Raw genomic sequence first — 22439 nt, 5'->3', positions numbered from 1 at the left:
CTGAGAGTCCCCACAGCTGTTCCACCTTCACCCAATCCTGCAGCCTCTACCTTCCCTCAACAACTTCATATTTGATAAGTAAGCATTTAAAGACAATTTCCGTGTTTGCTTAACTGTTATATTCATAACATAACTTTAAAATATATCGTATCTTTAAACTTACATTATAGTATGTGCTTGATGCAGTACAGAAGGAAAACTAATTTCTACTGTATTGTTGCATATTATGTGAAGATTTATCCATTAAAAAGCCCATAAAGTGTTAAATAATTATGTAGCTGACGTTTTATATATTTGTGCAGAAATCATTGGCAATATTATTATATAGGTGTTTAAGAATATTTAGTTAAATTTTGGACAATTTGTTGGGGGTTTTGGATGGATTTAAAACAGATTATAACTTTTCCCATTTAAAATAGTGGAAGATGGGGCACCTGGGTGGCTCAGTTGATTGTTGGTTTTGCCTCAGGTCATGATCTCAGGGTTAGGAATCGAGCCCCGCTTAGATTCTGCTCTCAGCGCAGTCTGCTCAAGATTCTCTCACTCCTTTTCCCCCTTCTCCCCCCCCCCATGCATCCTCTCTCTCTCTCTCTCAAAATACATAAATAAAATCTTAAAATAGTGGAATAAGTACAGCCCACTCTTCCACTACTTCCAAATTTGATATCCAAATTCGAATCAAATTTGGATCAAACGAAGGAAGAATTAGATTCAAAGAACAGGCAATGCCTGAATATACAGTTATTTGTTTTTACAAAAAATGAGATACTGCTCTTATTGATTCAAGCCTGCTTTTTAAAAATTTTTTTAAGTTGGCAAAGCACGGGTTTGTTATGGCAGTGGGAAAAGGATCATAACAGCAGGGGCCAGCAGCATGTTTTTCAAAATTGGTTTCCTCCCAGAAATGGGGGGGGGGGCAGCCATCTACACACATGGTGGGTAGGGTAGCCCCTGAGGAAGATGAGGCTGGACCCCATGCCTAACGTGGAGCTCGAATTTACAACCCTGAGATCAAGAGACACATGCTCTACTGAGTGAACCCATCAGGTGTCCCTTGAACCTGCTTTTTGTATTATATTGCAACCATATCTATGTATAAATAAATGATTTATATTGATTTTAAAAATATATGCATCTGCCCAGTTTGTGTAAAGGATAAGCTGAGCCTCAGAATGTCTGCCATACCCACAGCTCCCTGCAGAAGATTTCCTGTCCATAGCCCTCTGTTGAGGGAGCTGGAACGTATGATTTCTGACAAATGGGGAACTGTGTATTATCACCTGATTCCACCACTCTGGTCAGAAATGATCGGAGCAGAGGAGGGCACTTAACCAGGGTTTGCAAATTCAGAAGTCAATAGAGGCCAGGCAAGTATGCAGGTAGATGCATAAGATGATAGGGGTTCATTGGAGACTGCAAAGAACTGAAGGACTGAAGTCCTATTTTAAGGGGGAGGACAGTACTCTGTTTTTGCTATCGTTATCCAGGAAATAAAGACTAAGTATTGCTGAAATCTTTGGATTTTCAAGAAGAACTAAAAGTTTCTATTTTTAAATGAAATTCCTTGATTTTTCCACTGTGTAGACCAACAAAGTTCAGGCCAAGCAAATATATCTATAGACTAGATTTAGTCCAAATGTAGGTTGTTTGCACCCTCTGGCCTTGCCTTTTTCTTTCTTTTTCCTCCCTCCCTCCCTCCCTTCTTTCTTTCTTTCTTTCTTTCTTTCTTTCTTTCTTTCTTTCTTTCTTCCTTTCTTTCTTTCTTTCTTTCTTCTTTTTCTTCTTTCTTCTTTTTCTTTTGGAAAGATTTGCTTATTTATTTGAGAGANTTCTTTCTTTCTTTCTTTCTTTCTTTCTTTCTTTCTTTCTTTCTTTCTTTCTTTTCTTCTTTCTTCTTTCTTCTTTTTCTTTTGGAAAGATTTGCTTATTTATTTGAGAGAGAGAGAGAGAGAGTAAACACACGTGCAGTGGAGAGGGGCAGAGAGAGAGAGTCCGGAGCTGACTTTGCACTGAGTACGGAGCCCATTGAGGGGCTCAATCCCACAATGCCGAGATCATGACCTGAGCCAACATCAAGAGTCAGTCGCTTAACCCACTGCACCAGCCAGGTGCCCCCGCCCTTTGTCCTTTCTAAGAGCAGTCAATGTGTGCACATTTCCTTGACCTAGGACCTATGAGATTGTCTGCCACCAAAGCATGCTTAATCAGAGACGATGGCAATTCACACAACCAATCATATTCTTTTGAAAATTTGTACACTACTACAAGGACTTAGTCAGTGACAGAGCAGAAATTAGGATATCCTCATGGAAGAGCTTGCAGGAAGAAAGTAAAAGAGCAGATGCCAAGAGTAAGAGAAAGTTGTTATTATTAGAGGCTAATATAGAGGGTGAGGTGGCTGGTTAGTGGAAGCAGTTAGATAGCAGCTGAGTCATGATGCAGTCAGCTGTATCATGAGGGGACAGGTACTCTGAATTTCTTAGGCTGCTGCCTGCTGAATGACTCCTTGGTTCTTTTAATTCCATTCTCATCTTTGGGAGGTCTTAACGGACGGTTGGACTAGTGCTTCCTCTGAGAATATTTTTGGGTTCCACCAAGCATGATAATGTGGATAAGATTCACAACTTCATTCTGTGCCATTTATAGTTTCAATAAATATTCACTTACTTGAGGCAAATTGAACTAGTCTCTCTTTTATAATAAAAAAATCCTAGAAGTATTAATGTACCATAATTTATTTAATCAATTCTTCATTGATGAACATTAAGATTATTTCCAACTTTATATACAATTTTGTCATGAAATCCCTTGTACATCCATTACAGTGTATTTGACATTCCTAAGGATACATTCTAAGAAGCAAAATTCCTCAAAGAGTATGTGGGCATTCTGAGGATTTTGATATACCCTACCTAACTGCCATCGAAAAAGACTTCACAAACTTACTCCCCATCAGCAAACTAGGAGAGTCCTCATCCCTTCCCAATACTTGGTATTATTTTGCATTTTAATTTTTACTAATATTTTGGGTGAAAAATGCTGACTCACTGGAGTTTTCTTTAGCTTTTTAAGAGTAACAGCTATTATTAATTTAGAGCTATGTGGCATAAGTTATGCTAAGAACTTCAAAGTTTAATTTAATACTCACAACAACCTGACGTGGTAGCTATTATTAGAGAAATGGAAACTGAGTCAAGGGAGGTTTGATATGAACAAACATGAGTGGGTAATGATCTAGATTACCGGATTGTGAGGTTAGTTCACGAGCTGTGTCACCTATGCTGTGAGTATTTTCCCCCAGTTTACATCTAACTTTATTTATACTGCTGTTTTGATTGATGCCCAGAAGTTAAAATATTTTTTATATATTAAATTTCATCCATTTTTTTTTCTTATGGATTCTGTTTTCATTGTCACACTTTAGAAAGCCTTCCCCATCCCCAAATTAACAGAAAAACGTTTCACATTTTCTCCTAGATACAGATTTTGTTATATCCATAAGATGGAAAGGACTATATACCCTAGGGATTACATTTACTTTTATATCCTGATTTTCACCCTCAAAGGGAATTTTCTCATAGTTTTATATATTCACCAAAAGGTTGATTTTAAACGTTTACATAGTATTCCATTATGGCTATACCATTAATTCTATTCCTGTTATCAGACTGGTAGACATTTAGTCTCTAAATTTTCACAACTACTCTGATAAACATCCTTGATGTAACTTTTTGATTGCGTCTTGAGTATTTCTTCAAGATTAATTCTTAGTAGTAAGATTTTTATTTTTTTTAAAGATTTTATTTATTTATTTGACAGAGATAGAGACAGCCAGCGAGAGAAGGGACACAAGCAGGGGGAGTGGGAGAGGAAGAAGCAGGCTCATAGCAGAGGAGCCTGATGTGGGGCTCGATCCCATAACGCCGGGATCACGCCCTGAGCCGAAGGCAGATGCTCAACTGCTGTGCCACCCAGGCACCCCGTTAGTAGTAAGATTTTTAAAACAAAAATTTAAAAAATTTTTTCCTTAAAATACTTTAATTTTTTTTAGAGCACTCGATCCCATAACGCCGGGATCACGCCCTGAGCCGAAGGCAGATGCTCAACTGCTGTGCCACCCAGGCACCCCGTTAGTAGTAAGATTTTTAAAACAAAAATTTAAAAAATTTTTTCCTTAAAATACTTTAATTTTTTTTAGAGCACTTTTAGGTCCACCTCAAAATTGAGTGAAAATTATAGTTCTCCTGTTCCACCTGCCCTACACATGCAGTCTCCCCTATTATCAACACCCTGCACCAGAATGGGACATTTGTTATAAACCGTGAAACTACATTGACATGGCATCACCCAAAGCCTATAGTTCACACTAGGGTTCACTCTTTGTGTTGTATGTTCTATGGGTTTGACAACTTTGTAATGACGTGTATCTACCATTTATACTATCATACAGAATAGTTTCACTGACCTAAAAATTCTCTGCTTGACCTATTCATTCCTCTCTTCCCCCTAACCTCTGGCAACCACTGACAGTTTTTACTGTCTCCATAATTCTGCCTTTTCCTGAATATAATATAGTTGGAATTATACAGGGTGTAGCCTGTATCTTTACTTTTTTTAATTTCTAAATATATTTTTTTGTTTTTTTGTTTTTTAAAGATTTTATTTATTTCTGTGATAGAGAGACAGCCAGCGAGAGAGGGAACACAGCAGGGCAGTGGGAGAGGAAGAAGCAGGCTCCCAGTGGAGGAGCCCAATGTGGGACTCGATCCTGGAACGCCGGGATCACGCCCTGAGCCGAAGGCAGACACTTAACGACTGAGCTACCCAGGCGCCCCCTAAATATATATTTTAAGACCTCATTCACTTATTTGCCAGGGAGAGGCAGAGAGCGCAAGCAGGGGGAGCAGGAGGCAGAGGGAGAAGCAGGCTCCCCACTGAGCACCCAGTGCAGGACTCGGTCCCAGGACTCTGGGATCATGACTTGAGCTGGAGGCAGAAGTTTCACCAACTGAACCACCCAGGTGCCCAATCTTTACTTTTTGAATCACATTGCCACAGGGCTTTCCAGCAAGTTTGTACCAACATGCACAGTGCCAGCAGAAAGGTATGAGTTATCAGCATTGGTTTAAACTTTACATCAGCGTTGGTTTAAACTTCATAAAATCACAGTTTTGAGAAGTGAAAACTCATTTTAGTGTGTATTTCTTTAATTTCTAGTTAGGTTAGGTGAAATGTTTTTGGGAAGTAAATCAACTGAGTTGTTGATAATTGCTGAAAAGCAAAGAGATTGAGGTTTTAATCTTTTAACAGGTACTTGGTTGGAGCCATTCTGTGCTTCTAATGAAATGTGGAGACCTGTATTTTCATAGTCCCTGGGCAGGGTCACTGCTGGCAGTTGTGGAGAATATTCCCCCAATTAGTCTAGAGAGGAGAGTTGGGGTTGATGTGTATAGTATGTACTTATCAAGCCACATGCCTTGGGGCATGGGCTTCATCTGGCCCTGACAATTACAGGACTCAGTCATTTTTTAGGGTGTTTTTCTAATAATTCGTGTGAAAGCATGGTCCTCTCTAATGGGGATTGGCTTTATTTATTTATTTAGAGACAGAGGGAGAGAGGGGAGACGCAGAGGGAGAGGGAGGGACAGAATCTTAAGCAGGCTCCACACCCAGTGCAGATCCTGATGCAGGGCTCAATCTCACGACCCTGAGATCATGACCTGAGCCAAAATTAAGAGTCATACACTTAACCAGCTGGGCCAGCCAGGCACCCCAAGGACTGGGTTTATGTAGTGGTGAGAGTATGGCTCCCCCTACTTCCCCAACTCCCACAGCTGAATTATCTGAGGAAGGGAACTTTTCCAAATTTCTACAGAGACCACAACACCCTATCTTCAAGAAATCAGATAGATTGCTCACTTGGCTGTGGTTGGTGTAGCAGAGAACCACACCACTCTGACTGGTATTGTGTCCCGCAGGGATGCTGGGGCAAAATAAAAGTTGAAAATTAATGTCATATTGTATGGCAGCCATAATTTTAGCCTTGAACATTGTTATTTTGAAAATACCCACTATCAGTTATATTAAAAATACCAAACACTTCCTTTCCCAGACATATCAGGTTATGGAACATCCTTCAGAGAATCTCTATGAGCTGCAATGTCCCCAGGGATGCCTTTCTCAAGAAGTGACAGCATGTATCCTTCTTGTACTTACAAAGGTTGACTTTGCTTCCATCTTATCCAGAACCCCAGGATTTCCAAAATAGCAGATACAGATGCATGTCCATTTGCAAATTTCACAATTTAAAATATTATAATAATTCAAATTATAATGAAATGTCAGGGCTGACAAGTTTTCCATGTATTGGAAAGAATTTAGGAATCAAAAGACCTGAATTCAAATCTCAGCTCTACCATATACTGGCTATGATATCCTGGATAAGTTTCTTCTATAATTTTATCTATATAAAATAATAAAGCAGAATAATAATACTTTATTGTTTTGGTTAATGTTAAGAATAATTACAGTTATGCATGAAAAGCAGTACCACCAAATGTTAATTAATTTCATCCTCTCATATATGTGATAAACACATCAATACCTTCAAATGGTGACGACCAACCTATAAAAACCTCATTGGTTGGGATCATAACCATGATCCACAGAAATAAATATCAGAAGCCACAAAGCACCAGTAGGTACTTTCATGGTATATTTTCATTTTTATTAAAATTCTCACTGAGACCATAGTGGCATAAGGTCCTCATTTCTCTTAAGGTCCTGGGTCTTTCAACCTGTAATAATTTGTGGACTGACCATACAGAATTATTTTATTCTAAAGAGCAAGGAACTTTTCAAAACTTTCATTCTCAGAAAGTACCCAGAGCACAAACATACGGGCAAAGCCAGAGGACTCATTCTATTGATGAGGAAATTCCTTGATTTATCCCCATCTGGGGCAGAGCAGATCTAAGTCTTCACAGCATGCGCAAGAAGATGGGGATTTCAGTAGCTTGGCCAGAAGAGACTCTTCTAAGTTTGGGGTTTATGTCAAAACTCTAACCAACATTATTGGTACAGTGCCCTAAAATTCTTTTCACATTAAATCACAAATTAATACCAATGATACTCATTGGGCAGAGTTCACATTTTATTCTCAATATCAATTTTAAGGATTAAAGGTAAAATCTACATGATTACTCCACACATCTCTTAAGACAGCATTTTTTTCCCCCACAGATTTCAATCACTATTTTTATTCTCTCTGAGCGTCAATATTCCCTCCTGAGAATAAAAGAGCTAACATAACCCACATCTACCCACTTTCCTCTCTCCAAGGGAATAGGTGGATGATTAATGAAATAATGAATGTGAGGAGAACTCCCTGGAGGAAACACTTTTCATAAACACGAAGAGAAGACTTTAGCTGACTCACTGATTCCAACAGCTCAGAGACATGGATAAATCTTTTGGTATGAATTCTAATTATTTAATCTACCCACCTCATGCACACCTTAAAACTGGCTTCTGGAGAGTTTCCTAAATGTCAAATGGATCTTACTTATAACAAAAATCATCACCCAGTTTGTAATGGACACCACGTGTCTTTGAAATTCAGTGCTTTTGCAGGTAGGAAGCAGAGCAGTGATCAGGACTAATGGGGAATGGAGTTGCCCATACAATGTAGCCAGCAGCTGCTGTGCTTGGCTTTTCATGGTTTTTTAGAATAAAGTCTCATCCCAGAACCACTCCCTTAAATTTTTTTTTGATGTTTTCATTACCTGAAGAATAGAAAATAATTGGTAAAATTTTAGAAAGTCAAATGCAAAAGCTAAAAACTCACAGCTGGAAAAATTAAATGAATACACTATCCAGCTGTTTCCAAGGACCTTAAGTATGTTGAGAGTATTAAGATGTTACTGTAGCTGTGGCTGAAAGCTCTCTTTCTGCCTCTGGCTCTGTGGGTTGAAATGGAAAACAGTTTCTGAGCAACAAAGAAATGGTTTTCCAACTCAAACTTTTGTGTTAAATGAGACCCATAATGTTTTGTTAGATTAGAAAATCAGTCAAGAAACATGCTACAGTTACACCCATTTAAGAATGTTATGTAGCCTTGATGAATTTTTTTTTTTTAATCACTAGAAAATGTCCTTCCTCTGTGTGTGTTCTGGGCATCGCTTCTTAGCTCACCTTCTTTTTCAATGCTCTTCAATCTGCTTCTTGTAATAAATACTTTTTTGAAATTTCTGGTCAGTTGATGGTTCTCATAGTCTCTTCATTGTCATAGATTCAGAAGTTAGTTTATTAGGTGGCATCTCTGATCACTGGGGTAAAGCTGGACTTTTTAATAAACGGTGCTGGGCAAGCGGATAGCCATTTGGAAGAAGATACGATTAGATTCATATCTCACACTAAACACAAGAATAAACTCCAAAAGGTATAGAGATCTAAATGTAAAAAATAAAAGCATACAATGTGTGAGGAAAGCATGAGCAAATTGCCCTTCAACCTTATTAAAGGTGAGGGAAAAGCTCTCTAGCCATGACTCAAAGTCTAGGATCAATAAAAGTAAAGATTGAGAAATCTAACTATGTTAAAAATTTTTTCACAACAAAACCCGCATACCATAGACAAAATCAAAGGAGGACTGACAAACTAGGACAAAATATCTATAACATATACCACAGACAAAGACATATATACAGAGAAATTGAGAGACAAAGTCAGAGATGTGTTAGAAAAATGGGAAAAAACCGTGAACAGACACAAAAATATATAAATAGCCCTCAAATATATGAAAAGATGTTCAGATTCACTTATAAACAGAGAAATGGACATTAAAAAGTACTGAAGTATAATTTCTCACTATGAGACTGGTAAAAACCAGAAAACATGTCAACACATTTTGTCAGTGAGGCTGTGAGGACACAGACACTCCCCCATAAGCTGTTGGTGAGAATGTGTGCCATTACAAGTCTCCTGGAGGCCAAACTAGTAAGACCTAAGAAAACTACGTATGCACTTGTTTTTGACCCAGAAATCCCACTTCTAGAAATCTAGAAGATGTACTTCCAATAAATACAAAAATATATATGTCAATGTTACTTATGACAGCATTGTTTGTAAATGCAAAATATTGGAAACGATCTAAATTCCAAGACATAAGGAAGTGGCTGAATACGTTACAGCCCACCTCCACAGTGGAGTACTCCGCTTTGGTAAAAAGGAATGAGGAAGATCTCTATGAGCTGTTCTGGAGTGACTTCTAGGACATTTTTACAAATAAGTGGAAAGGAAAGTACAAACAAGTGTATACGGGATACTACCTTTCATGTGTGAAAGAGGGAAATAAGAAAATACATGTGTATCTGCACATTCGTGCAAAAGAAATACGGGAAAGATAAATGGGAAACTAGAGAGATTGATTACCTACAGAGGTCAGGGGAAAAGATGCAGGAGGAAGGCATGAATGGAAACAGGTTAGTAGGGATGAAAAGGGAGAAACACACATATCTATACACACACACACATTATATTATATATGTATGTACTATATATGTTTTAAAATATAGGTGTGACTTTTAGAACCATAGTAATGCCTCATTTACAAGCCTTCTCCTCCATAAATAAAAGTAAAGGGAGTAAAGGAAATCTAACATAGAAAGTAATCAGTCACAAATGACCTGAACTGTATTAAAAATGAAAGGCATAACTGCACTGAAGTGAATAGATTAAAAAAGAACTCACCTATATAGTTTTGGAGAAGGTTTTGACTGGATATTATGAGGCCAAAGATGAAACAAACGGTATACAAATACTGATATCTTGTTAGTAAATCTGTTTCTCCTAGAGATATGGAAGAGCAATAGTGTAACCACCATATGTGTAAACTAGTATTAAACACATAAGTGATACATTGTAGGTAATGACAGCTGGGTCTCACTGAAGAAAGAAGTTACAGAAAAATAAAGAGAGAGCTCCAGAATGAACCTCATGGTGTTGGATTCAAATCATAGGTATCAATATGAGTTCACGGTTTTTAATAAAATGCAGATAAATTGATGTAGAAATAAATATAGATTATGTATGTGTGGCTTAGTATTCATATGTATATAGAGATGATAGTATTTGATATGTATTATATATATATCAAATATATATAATCAATATACATAATCAATAAAAAAGTAAGTATTCTTGAGTCAATAGTTGATTATTTGATTAAATAAATAATCAAATAAACACAGGAAGAGAAGCATAGCTCTTTCCTACAGAAAAAATTCAGTTAAAAAGTACAGAAGGAAAGGAAATACAAAATCATTCCTGAGCGAACCCAGAAGTAAGATCCACAAAGTAAGATAGACACTAAAATGATTTGGCAAAATTTTGAGGAAAACCAGGATATAAACACAGCGTCCATCCATGTCTGTTAATTACAAAGAGAATCAGTAGCTTTAGGAAGGGAAAGCTTTGCAGGTACCACCTTAGCCAATGATCAAGGCTAACATCACAAGTAATAAGGCATGACCTTCTGATAGGCACTGAGAAGGCCAAACAGTACTTAATGTCATGTTCTTGCCCCAGAGAGTTAAGGTTAACCCAGTCATAAGAAAACATGAGGAAAAGCAAATTAAGCTCCATTCTATGAAATGGCCAGTATTCTGTCAAAAACATGAAAAACAAGGGGAAAATGAGGAATAAAACTAAGGAGGCCATCTAGGATTCTGATTAGATCCTAGAGCAGAAAAAGGACTTTAGGGGGGAAACTGATAGCATTTGAATATGTTTTCTAGTTTACTTAATAGTATTAGTACAATGTTAATGTCCCAGTTTTGATCATTAAATTATGTATGTAAATTATGTAAGTTTAGAAGAATAAGCTGAGGGGCGCCTGGGTGGCACAGCGGTTAAGCGTCTGCCTTCCGCTCAGGGCGTGATCCCGGCGTTATGGGATCGAGCCCCACATCAGGCTCCTCCGCTATGAGCCTGCTTCTTCCTCTCCCACTCCCCCTGCTTGTGTTCCCTCTCTCGCTGGCTGTCTCTATCTCTGTCAAATAAATTAAAAAAAAAAAAAAAAAAAAAAAAAAAAAAGAAGAAGAAGCTGAGTAAAGGCTATACTTGAACTTTGAACTGCTTTTTTTCCAGATTTTTTAAGTCTAGAATTATTTTTTTTTTAATTTAAACAATTTGTTAACATTTAAATCTAGTCTCAGAAAGGACTGTATACTTTTTTTGCCATTTTGAAGTGAAAAATGTATAAATTTACTTTTTTAAAAAAGATTTTATTTATTTATTTGAGGGAGAGAAAGAAAGAGAGCACAAGCTGGGTGAAGGGCAAAGGAGAAGCAGACTGCCCACTGAGCAGGGAGCCTGATGTGAGACTTGATTCCAGGACCCCGAGATCATGACCTGAACAAAAGGCAGATGCTTAACTGACTGAGCCATCCAGGCGCCCATATATTTACTTTTTTATTATATATTGTGGTAAAAGACAATATATAATATATACAATATATACAATATATACAATATATATATATATACAATATATACAATATATATTGTGGTAAAAGACAATATCATAAAATGTATCATCTTGCCCATTTTTTGGCCTATTTTTATGGTTAAATTTGGTAGTGTTAAAAATATTTTACACTGTTGTGAAACAGATCTCCAGAACTTTTTCATCTTCCAGAACCGAAACTCTGTACCTATTAAACAAAAACTCCTTGGGATGCCTGGGTAGCTCAGTTAGTTAAGTGTCTGCTCTCAGCAGGTTATGATCCCAAGGACCTGCATTTGAGCCCCCCATGGGGGGGGGGGGTCCTTGCTCCGCAGGGAGTCTGCTTCTCCCTTTCCCTCTGCTCTTTCCCCCGCTCGTACACTCTCTCTCTCTCAAATAAATGAATAAAATCTTTAAAAAAATAATTAAAACAACAACAACGACAACGACGACAGCTTCTCTTTGCTCCCTTCCCCTCAGCCCCTGGTGACCCACCATTCTACTNATGAACATTGGGGTGCATATGGCCCTTCTCTTTACTACGTCTGTTTGATGTCCGATTTTGACTACTCTATGTACCTCATCTAGGTGGAATCATACACTATTGTCCTTGTGTGACTTATTTTACTTAGCATAATACCCTCAAGCCTCATCCATGTTGTAGCATGTGACAAGATTCCCTCTTTTTTTTTTTTAAAGATTGATTTATTTGGGGCAGGGAGGGGTAGACAGGACAGAAGCAGACTCCCTACTGAGTGCTGAGCCCGACACGGGGCTCGATCTCACGACCCTGAGATTATGACCAGAACAGAAAACAAGAGACAGCTGCTTAACCGACCAAGCCACCCAGGTGCCCCAGATTTCCTTTTTAACGGCTGAATACTATTCTATTCTATGTTTATAATCCATTTTGTTTATCCATTCGTTGATGGCCACTTTGGTTCTATGTCTAAGCTATTGTGAAGAATGCTGCTATGAACACAGGTGTGCAAATATCTCTTTGAGACCCTGCTTTCAAATCTTTAGATATGTACTTAGAAATAGAATTGCTGGATTGTATGGAGTGCATTTATTTTTTATTGTGAAGTGTAGCAAAAACACTAAGAGTACATTATATGTATATAATCACACACTTATAAAGGTAATATTTAAATGACAAAACACTCACTTCTTAACATCAAACTTAAATAGTATGAACACCTCTGAAGTCCCTATGATCCTTATTTTGATTTTATCCTTCATACCCTCCTATCAAAGCTTACCACTGCTCTCAATATTATGCTGATCATTCCCGGTTTTTTACGGTTTCACTACATATTTATCTTTCCCTAAATAATGTATTGTTCAATCTATTCAACAGTGAATTCCTATAGTATATAAGCTGGATCAAGGTCTGCAAAGCTCCCATCAAGGTATTTAGAGCTCAAGCCATCTCAAGGCTCAACTCAGGGAGAATCCACTAGCAAGCTCACTCACGTGGCTGTGGGCCGGACGCAGGGACACCCAGGCTGCTGTCTGGCAACATCAGTTCTTCGTCCTGTGAGCCTTTCTGTAGGGCAGTGCACAACACGGTAGCTGGCTTTCCTCAGAGCCGGTGAGAGAGGGGATGAGAGCAAGCAGGAAGGTAGCCGCTGTCTCTTTTGGAAACTGAATCTTGGAAACACTTACGGCCACATTCCCTGTGTTAGAAGCTAATCCCTAGGTCTAGCACACACTCAAGGGGAGCGGATGACACGGCAGGAACAGGGAGTGGGAGTCTTTGGGGGCTTCTCTGAGAGGGTTCCTGCCACACATAGCAAACCGCAGCAGGGAGGGCAAGAGGAAGAGCGGAACTGGAAGCTGCGGGGATAACCGGTTCTACTCTGCACACGTGGGTGTAGAGTGCTGGTGAATTTTTCAGTAGAGATGCCCATCTGGGAGTGAGATGTTGAGCCTGAGGCTCAGGGACCATCAGAACAAGAGGTAGAGATCAGGATCTCTGGCCTGCCAGTGGCAGTTAAAATAATGAGGTTAGGGGGCGCCTGGGTGGCTCAGTCATTAAGCGCCTGCCTTCCGCCCAGGGCATGATCCTAGAGTCCTGGGATCGAGTCCCACATCAGGCTACTCTGCTGGGAGCCTGCTTCTTCCTCTCCCACTCCCCCTGCTTGTGTTCCTTCTCTCGCTGGCTGCCTATCTTTCTGTCAAATAAATAAATAAAATCTTTAAAATAATAATAATAATGATGAGGTTAGAAACAAATAACACTCAAAGAAACTGTGCAGGCTGAAGCAGGCAGCAGAGATATTTCAGACACATGCAGCTAAAGGGAAGCTCACAGAAGCCATACAGAGGGAGTGACCAGAGAGGCAGGAGGAGAATCAAGAGTGAGGTATCCCAGACACCAGGGACCAGGGCCCTTGGAGAGGAAGGGAGGAGCCATCAGTGGCAACAACCACAGGGAAGGCTGTTAGAATGCGCATGGGGAGTACTCACTACATTGTAAATTAAGAGATCCTGGTGGCCTTGGCAGGGCGAGGTTGGACCAACTGGTGGTAAAGGAGTGCCTTCGTGTTTGTTGGGGACTGAACGTGGGCTGAAGAAGTGAGGAACTGAAGGAGTTTAGCGGATCCTCTTGGGAAGCCTGGAAGGAAGTTATACACCACCTCTTATAAGAGTGTGGTTACACTCGGGTGGCTACTGGAGGGCTGAGAAATTCCCATTCTGCCCACCACCATCCAATAAAAACGCTGGATTTTAAAACATTTTCTGTTAACTCCCCATATATGAAAGATGAGTCTGTATTTCTTTTTTTTTTTTAAAGATTTTATTTATTTATTCGACAGAGATAGAGACAGCCAGCGAGAGAAGGAACACAAGCAGGGGGAGTGGGAGAGAAAGAAGCAGGCTCATAGCGGAGGAGCCTGATGTGGGGCTTGATCCCATAACACCGGGATCACGCCCTGAGCCGAAGGCAGACGCTTAACCGCTATGCCACCCAGGTGCCCCGAGTCTGTATTTCTTAAACATGTACTTGTTCCTAGGCGCTTTAAAAATGGTAGACTATTTCCACAATTGCTGACCATATGAAATGCATTTCCCATCATCGGTCTCATAAATATTCAGCTATTGTACCTCTCCCCAAACAGCCAGAGATTTATTCATTATATTGAATTGCAATCTCACCCTTCCTTTCTGCTCCTTTGTAAAGAGAGAGATACTATTTCGGCATTTTTTTTGTAACGCCTCAGCCTTGAGGGAATGTAAATGTAAGCATATTGATTTTCTGAACTTGCTCCCCTCCCCCATGTTCCGGTGCTTTATGTATTATAGGTGGAATGACTGACAAATCAGCCCTGATTGCTAATTAGAAAACAGAATATATTAAAAGCAGAGCACATATATCCAATTTGCTCCCAGTGCAAACCCCGGAAATGTAACGCTCTTCAATACTCTAGCGCTCGTGGTCTAATCACCTGCTCTTTTGCTTTGACTTCACCATTCAGGAATTACACTATCTGGGTCTGGCGGTTCCGGGGTGATCGCTTGTTAAGTGGTGGAATTCACCTGCCTCAGCCTGACTCACTCCTCGTTCCTTTCACCCCTCTGCAGTGACATTCTTTCACAGAAAGCATTTCTTCCCTTCACCTGTTGGCTGGATAATGAAAGCTGGTGCTCTTATCCCTGTTTGAAGCCCAAATTCTCAAGGTAATTTTACTTCAAGGATTGGTGAAAGAGGAATTCCATCCTGCCCTCTTTCTAACCGCTGGTATAAAGAAGTCTTTTTTGTGTCAGGGCCCTTAATGGCAAGGCAAGACCCCTGGGGTTCCTATTCTTCCACGCTTCACCTCAGCAATCAGCTAGTGGCCCTGAAAGGAGAGGCCACCTTTGCCTTTGTGTCTGAAATGAGAGTTCACTCTTCACGCGGGGACATCTGTGGGTACCCGCAGGCTGAGAAGTTAAGAATTGATTTCTTTTCACCCTCCCACTAATCTGAATGTCACCTCTGAAGTGCCCAGGATTTAATTGATCTGTGACAACTTCAAGGAGCCACAGCTCCCACTGAATGATTAAAAAATATTAAGAGGGTTGGAGGCGCGTGCAACACTGAGAGGCAGGGATCTACTTCTCTTCCTGGGACCCCACCATTAGGCATTTGAACAGAACTTGTTTCTTACAAGTGCTTTAAACCATTTCTCTTCATTTATTTAAAGGTGGCTTGGAAGCCTCATAGACGACTGAACCATATAAAATTGCCAATATTTGCGTGTTTTTCACTTTTAAAGGTGGCATTTTCAATATGGTTTAACTTAATATTAGCTACAATCAGAGAAATAGAAGATCAAAGCCTAGNGGAAATAGAAGATCAAAGGCTAGATACGTAAAATGAATTCTGAGTTCCTGTCCAGAATCTTTTCCCTTATAAGTCATGAATTAGGAAAGTCACTCAATTATTCATAAACAAAACCTTTGTTGCACGTCCATTCTTGTATTGATTATTGAGGCAAGGATGTCAAGAGTTGGGTATATACCCTGGCACCACTTAATTACCCAGTAGGTAAATCATGCCAGCATGTAAGGCCCCACAAAATAGGGCATTATGGTGTCTGTCATTTAGTTTAAAATCCTTCAGCATAGAAATGTCTATGTGTGTGCTTAGTTAGTTTACCTTACCTCCAGGGGCAGCTTGCTAATACTTGGAAGTACCTTGATCACAAATCCACACTCCGGGGGAGGTTAGTTAGCATTTGTAAGCGTCTCAGCCGGTGGCTACTGTAAATGTTAAAGTCTCAGCCAGCTCAATGAGCACTAGCCGTTTATTAATTAGCCTGAGGGATGCTAGCAAAAATTTTACATTAGTGAAATAAGTACTATTCAAGATGAGTATATTGCCTACGAATATGGTACAGGCACTACCACCCTTGCACGAACCAAGTATAAGAATCTAGGGTGCTCTTGACCCAGTGCTCTGATCCCCATTAGAGAAGGTTGGCTGAGTCCTGTTACGAGGGTATAATTGCACGTGCCTTGAGGGCCTCTTCATGAACTGTGCCTGTTGTAGTCCTTATTGAGGATAGAGAAAGGGGAAATTCGTGGACATTTAATACTGGATATATAATTACATGTGACTGGGTTTGTTTTCAGAAAAACATATTCTGACAAACAGCAGTGTGGAAGATGCATGGAGGTGTTCAGAGAGTGAAGAGTTAGACCAGTTAGAAGGGCCATGGTAGATACATAAGGATGAAGGTCTGAACTCAGGTTGTAGATTTGAAAGCTTTGGAAGAGAAAAATAAGTGGATTTGGTGAATAACTGGATATGGGGAGAGGGCATTTAGATGAAGGGGGGAGTCACACAGACCACCTCTAGGGTATCTGATTTGCATGATGCCATTTACTAAAAAAGAGAACCAAGGGTAAGGAAGAGGTTGAGATACATGTGAGATGCCTGTAGAACATTCGGGTGAAAATGGAAAATGGATTCGGGCTGAGTGGTCCAGTAGGTAGACGTATAATATGTATAAACACATGTAGGCATACATATACTTATTGTCTGGGACCCTGAGAGGAGACCTGGGCTGAAGATAGATATTTGCTGCATTCCGCAAACATCTGATAACCATTTTCTGTGCTCCATTCGTTGGTAGATGCAGTATAATGGGCATGTTATGAGAATGTCTTAAGAATCAGGTCACCTAGGGAGAGTGTAGTTAAAAGTGCAGAAGCAGGAGCTCATGAATGATTAACATTCAATACGCAGGAGGCAAAAGAATGATGAATGATATGAATGTCATATGAATGAAAATGGGAAGGAGCATTGGCCAAATAGGAGGAAAACAAGAAAAGAATGATACCAAGGAAGTCAAAGGATGTCAAAGTCTCAAGGAGGGAATGGTGAATGGTTCCAAATATTGGAGAGATCAAATAAATAAGGTATGGAACATCCACTCAACATGACTTTTTGGAGGTCCATGAGTAAGACCATTTTACTGTAGCGGGGGAACAGTGGGTTGAAGGCTGAACACTGAAGAGAGAATGAGAAATGACAGGGTGGACATGGATCTTTATACAGCTTGGCTATGGGATACTAGAAATCATTGGGCAGGGAGTTTTGGAGAGAGAGAGAGAGAGTTGACTAGAGCTCTGCTTCCTGCTGTATACAATGTAGGGTCAGAACTCATTTAAAAGCGACTTGCACATAAATGAAGTATGGGAAAAATAATCCAAACAATGAAATGCTAAAATAGTAAAGGAGACAAAATAAGTTATTAATTTTAAACTGTTCATTTCAAAGAAAACAAGTGTCCTGGCGGTGGCATATTTTAGAATGCAACGGGAGAAGTGATGGCTTCTTTAAGGCAGACACGCTGTGTGAGCCTCAGGCAGACAGAGGTCCCTTGAACACCTGCACTGACGTGGGGGGGAAGAGGTGCCACGGCCAGAGAGGCCCTTTCATGCCTGCTAGAGCTCTGGCTTTATATGGGACATAGTTCCAGGAATGATGTTCCCTTACAAGTGAGTCAGCATCTCTGGGACTGTCACCGTTTTACTGGAAGCAAGTACCACCTTATCTTCCTGGGCAATTACTTTCAACAAATATGATGAGAAAAAATTTCAAAGCTCCGACCTCTCCAAATTTACTCTTCGTTTTTTCAAATTCCCTGCAGAGTTGTTCATAGCTAAGAATTGTTTTTATTAGAAAATACATATGGAGTCTGTTGGCAATTAAAAGCAGCCAAATCTAGCCCCAGGACCAAAGGTGAGACACTACCTAGTAATCTGGAGCCAGAAATATGGCTTTGAGGTCAGAGGGGCTTGGGCATAAGTTCCAACTCTGTAATTTATTAGCAGTGTGACCTGGGGCATCACACTTAGCCTCTCTGAAACTTAGTTTCCTCAGCTGTGTAATCAAGGATAATAAAAACAACTTTACAGGAATTTTGCAAAATAATGGACATGAAGTGTTTTGGAAGAAGCAGTTTGCTCAATAGTCTCTCTATACGTATATCTGTATCTATAGATATCTGTAGATAGATAGATAGAGATAGTTATATTTGGTGTCTGAATCCGACTGGTTAAATTTGAGCAACATTTGTTCAGCATCTATGATAAGCAAAGTACTCTGTCCACATACACAAGGTAAGGAATAGCCAGTATAAAAGACGGTCAATGACTCTTTTTTTTTTTCTTACACCAATAGGTCAGGAAAGAATGGAGGGAAATTGATGTGGGGGGATTTTGATGAAAGTGCAGCAGAATACAATTCCAAACTACAGTGAAATGCCATCAAGCCATTATAAAGAGGGTCAATAAAAAAACCTTCAGTGGAGATTTAGAAGGGTCGTAATTGTTACTTTGAGATGAGTTAAGTGCTAGAAAACAATGATGTCACCTCCATGCTATAATGCTAGCTGTATTAGTTTATACTCTCAGGGATGCCTGGGCCACTTCCATATTTTGAGACACCCACAGTATATTCACAAATGGAGAAATGCTAAAACAGGGTTAAAAACAGGAATATTAAAAAAATATGTGTGTATCTATGTGTGTCTATCTACGACCAATTAATTCTTGAAACACAAAAATATAGTGTAATATAAGTAGGTTTTTCACAAGAGAGTCATGAGATTTATAAAAACCTATTTCAAAGGCCACTGTAGGCACTATGAAGATCTTATTCTTTCATTCTTTCTGGTATATTGTTGGGAAGATATCACAGCCTTATATTTGACTGAATGGAGTGCACTGGCTTTTGTGCCTGTGAGGTCTAGACCATTGCCTTTTGCCCTAAACTCCTGGTGATGGATTCTGACAAGTACATCTAACAGCTCAATCCCTGGCATAACATAGATGCTCAAGAAAGGTTTGCTCAGATAACAAGTGAATAGTTGTGCACTGCTTACCACCTAGAAACCCTGCTGAAAATCTTTAAAGCTGGTGTGCTCCTACACTGGGTAATAGCCTGACATTCCACTTGCTTTATAAAGGGAAAGAACACATTAACTTTGCTGGGCTTCTGCCTGCTTTTTATGGGTGACTGCCTTTTAATCAGAAAATGCTTGGTGCAAAGCAGAAGAGGGGAGGTGCAAGATGGTGAAGGATGTGGACAAAGGAGCTTTTTCAGTTTGCTTGGGTTTTTACTGTTGAGAGCGCTTAAAGAATTTGGAATTTTACAGAGCAACAAAGCACAAATGACCCAGCATCAACCTTGTAGTATGCTAATAGGAGAAGTCAATTCTATCAGCAGCAGCATCTAGGCATTCCTAATTTCCCTAGAAATTAAGAGAAACCCATCTGTTTTTAAATGCAAGGCTTCTTCCTGATCTTGAATCCCTGTTCTTAATAATTCAAAGTTGTGCTAACTCCAGAGACACAGTTGCTATCTTTAGACTTCAAGTATCTAGTCTAGACGATGCCAACTGACCTCATGTGAGATGCTTGCTGTTGTTGCTAGACCTCCTTCTCATCTCAATGTGATTCACTTCTGACACAGAGAACACAGGCTAAAGCATTTAAATCCTCCTTAAATTGATGCAGCTTAGCAGGCTTGGCTTTGAAGTCCTCTGAGTCCCAAGGGCTTGGTTTTCCCATTCTAGTTGGGATGATGTTTCTGCTCATTCCCCCTAAAGTAGGTTATTAATTCTTGCTGATGTGCTGGAGAGAAGGTAAAGGCCGGCTCCTTTAGTTTTGAGTTTTTAAAAGACTCCAGTCTCCTTTACCCATGGGATCTTTAAGTACTCCTGGACACAAGAGGCAGGAAGAGCGGTGGTACTACTATTAACACTAGGTGGAAGCCCATTAAAATTTTGGATTTAGAAGTTACCCATCTACAAAAATCGGTGGATTTTAAAAAGCATGGCTAATCTACACATCAGTCTCCCTAAAAGTGAAAGAAGAACGCCGATGCATTTCATTGAGGAAATTCAGTGTAGTGAAAATTTATTGAACGTTTAGTACGTGTTTGATTCTGTATTAGGCATTTTGGCTGGAGAAATATAAAGATGATTCTAGATTATGATCTTTGTTTTTAAGCTTAAAATCTAAAAGTGGAGGCAAATTTGCGCCCAAATGATGGAGCCTCACGGGTCTCAGTGCCAAATCCCGGTGTCCTGTCACCTTGCTGCCTCTACCCTCCCTCCCTCTACTCCTTCCCTCCATCCCACCCTTCAGCCTCCATTTCCTGACTGTTCTGTGTTGGGCCCAAGGCCAGGTGCTAGGGTTTGCAATCTCAGGAGTTCCCCTGATCTCCTCTGCCTTGCACACAGAGGGCAAGAAGAGACCAAAGAAAGAGGCAGAACGTTCCAGATTGATAGGTGGCATGTTTAAGAAACAAGGGAACTTGCTTACATTGGAGGCTTGTCTTGGGTTGCTGCAAACTGAGTAGATCTCTGCACCTGCCTGCTGGCATCTTATAAAAGGAGGAAGTAGGGGGCATCAAAACCAACTCCAAGAGGAACACCTGCCATCAAAGGACTGTCAATGCACCATGAGCGGTAAGTCTGATGCAGGAGGTCATTGCATTTGAAATACCCTGGGCTTCCTTGAATCTATTTAATAAAGGGAAGTTTATTAAAGACCCAAGGATAAAGTGGGGGAAGACATATTTTGTCTCAAATCCAGCCATAGTGTCTTCTTAATATCTCTGTGTGAAGTGAAAGGAGGTACTGCTTCCATGAGACACCTTACTGGTACTTGTCTGGAACATTTGATCACGAACGTACCGATCCATGGTAAACAAGATATGAATGCTGCCCCCTAGAGTCCCGCAGTGCATAACCCACACCACCAGATGTGGTCCTACCACAATTATCCAAAGAATATAAAAAATATGATGACATGTGATCAGGGAGGGGTACACACGTAGGCAATTAAAAATGGATTCTTATCCAGAATCTGTAATAAGATGTAACATGCATATAATATCCTTTATATTCTGAATGGCATGACAAAGTTAAAATCTAATTAACCTTTAATGCACTAATCTGAAGATTGTTATATCAATTTTAAGTGAATCAAAATGAAGCAGAGAGAGCAAATGCCTGGCCCAAGGCTGCTGAGTGAGTGGCACAGGTAAGATTTCAATGGCATTTTCTTTATTTTTTTGTTGGAAGGACTTATTTTTTCTTGTTTTTTCCCCCCAGTCATCCAGATGAGGCTTAAAGCAAAGCTTTAAGATACAAGTGGAAAGTGGCAAAGGCTGAACATATAAATAGATTTGAAGAGGGTTTAGATAATTCGTAGATGACAGACCTATAATGGTAACCAAGGAGATAAGAACGCCTGAGGAGCGGCCCTAACTATCGCACACGTAGCAACACCAAGGATGGCTCTTGAGGGGACTACTGACAGGGTTGGAAAACTAGGTCGGGGGCTAGGGTATCTGTCTCCTGGTACCATGGGCCACCCAAAAGTTTTAATGAATGGTCTCCTTCTCTCCTTTCTTCCTTCTTTTCATTACTGATTTTAAAATCTCCCACAGACACCGGCTGTTGCTGCGAAAGAACAGAAACAGGGCTGTGTTTCCAATTGCCTCACAACCACGGAGTGTTCAAAGAGAAGCTCTTTCTCTGTCTGTTTCTCAGAACTTCTATGATGACCCTTGCTCTTCCAGTTGCGGTCTGCTATTGGGTGGTAAAAGTAGAAAAAGTGGGCCTCCTGACATCCCACTTTTAATTTCAGCTTCCAAGTTTTGTCTTACTTCATTGATTGATTATTCTCTTGATTGAGTACATTTATTCACCAGGAGTCGCAAACAGTTTTGTGTGTAAAATATTTCACCGGGTCGGTAAAGACAAATTCATCCTGGTTTCCAGTCTAAAAGAGTCGTGTGCTGATAATGGCGATGAGGACAGCTAACACCAATAGCAACAGCATATACCGAGGACTTACTATGTCCTCAGCCAGGCACTGAACTAATCCCATTACATGCTAAGATGCTAAGATTCTGTGAAACAGT

Source organism: Ailuropoda melanoleuca, chromosome 1 (genome assembly GCF_002007445.2).
Source record: "Ailuropoda melanoleuca isolate Jingjing chromosome 1, ASM200744v2, whole genome shotgun sequence".
NCBI lineage: Eukaryota > Metazoa > Chordata > Mammalia > Carnivora > Ursidae > Ailuropoda > Ailuropoda melanoleuca.
Note: the sequence above shows the minus strand (reverse complement) of the source record.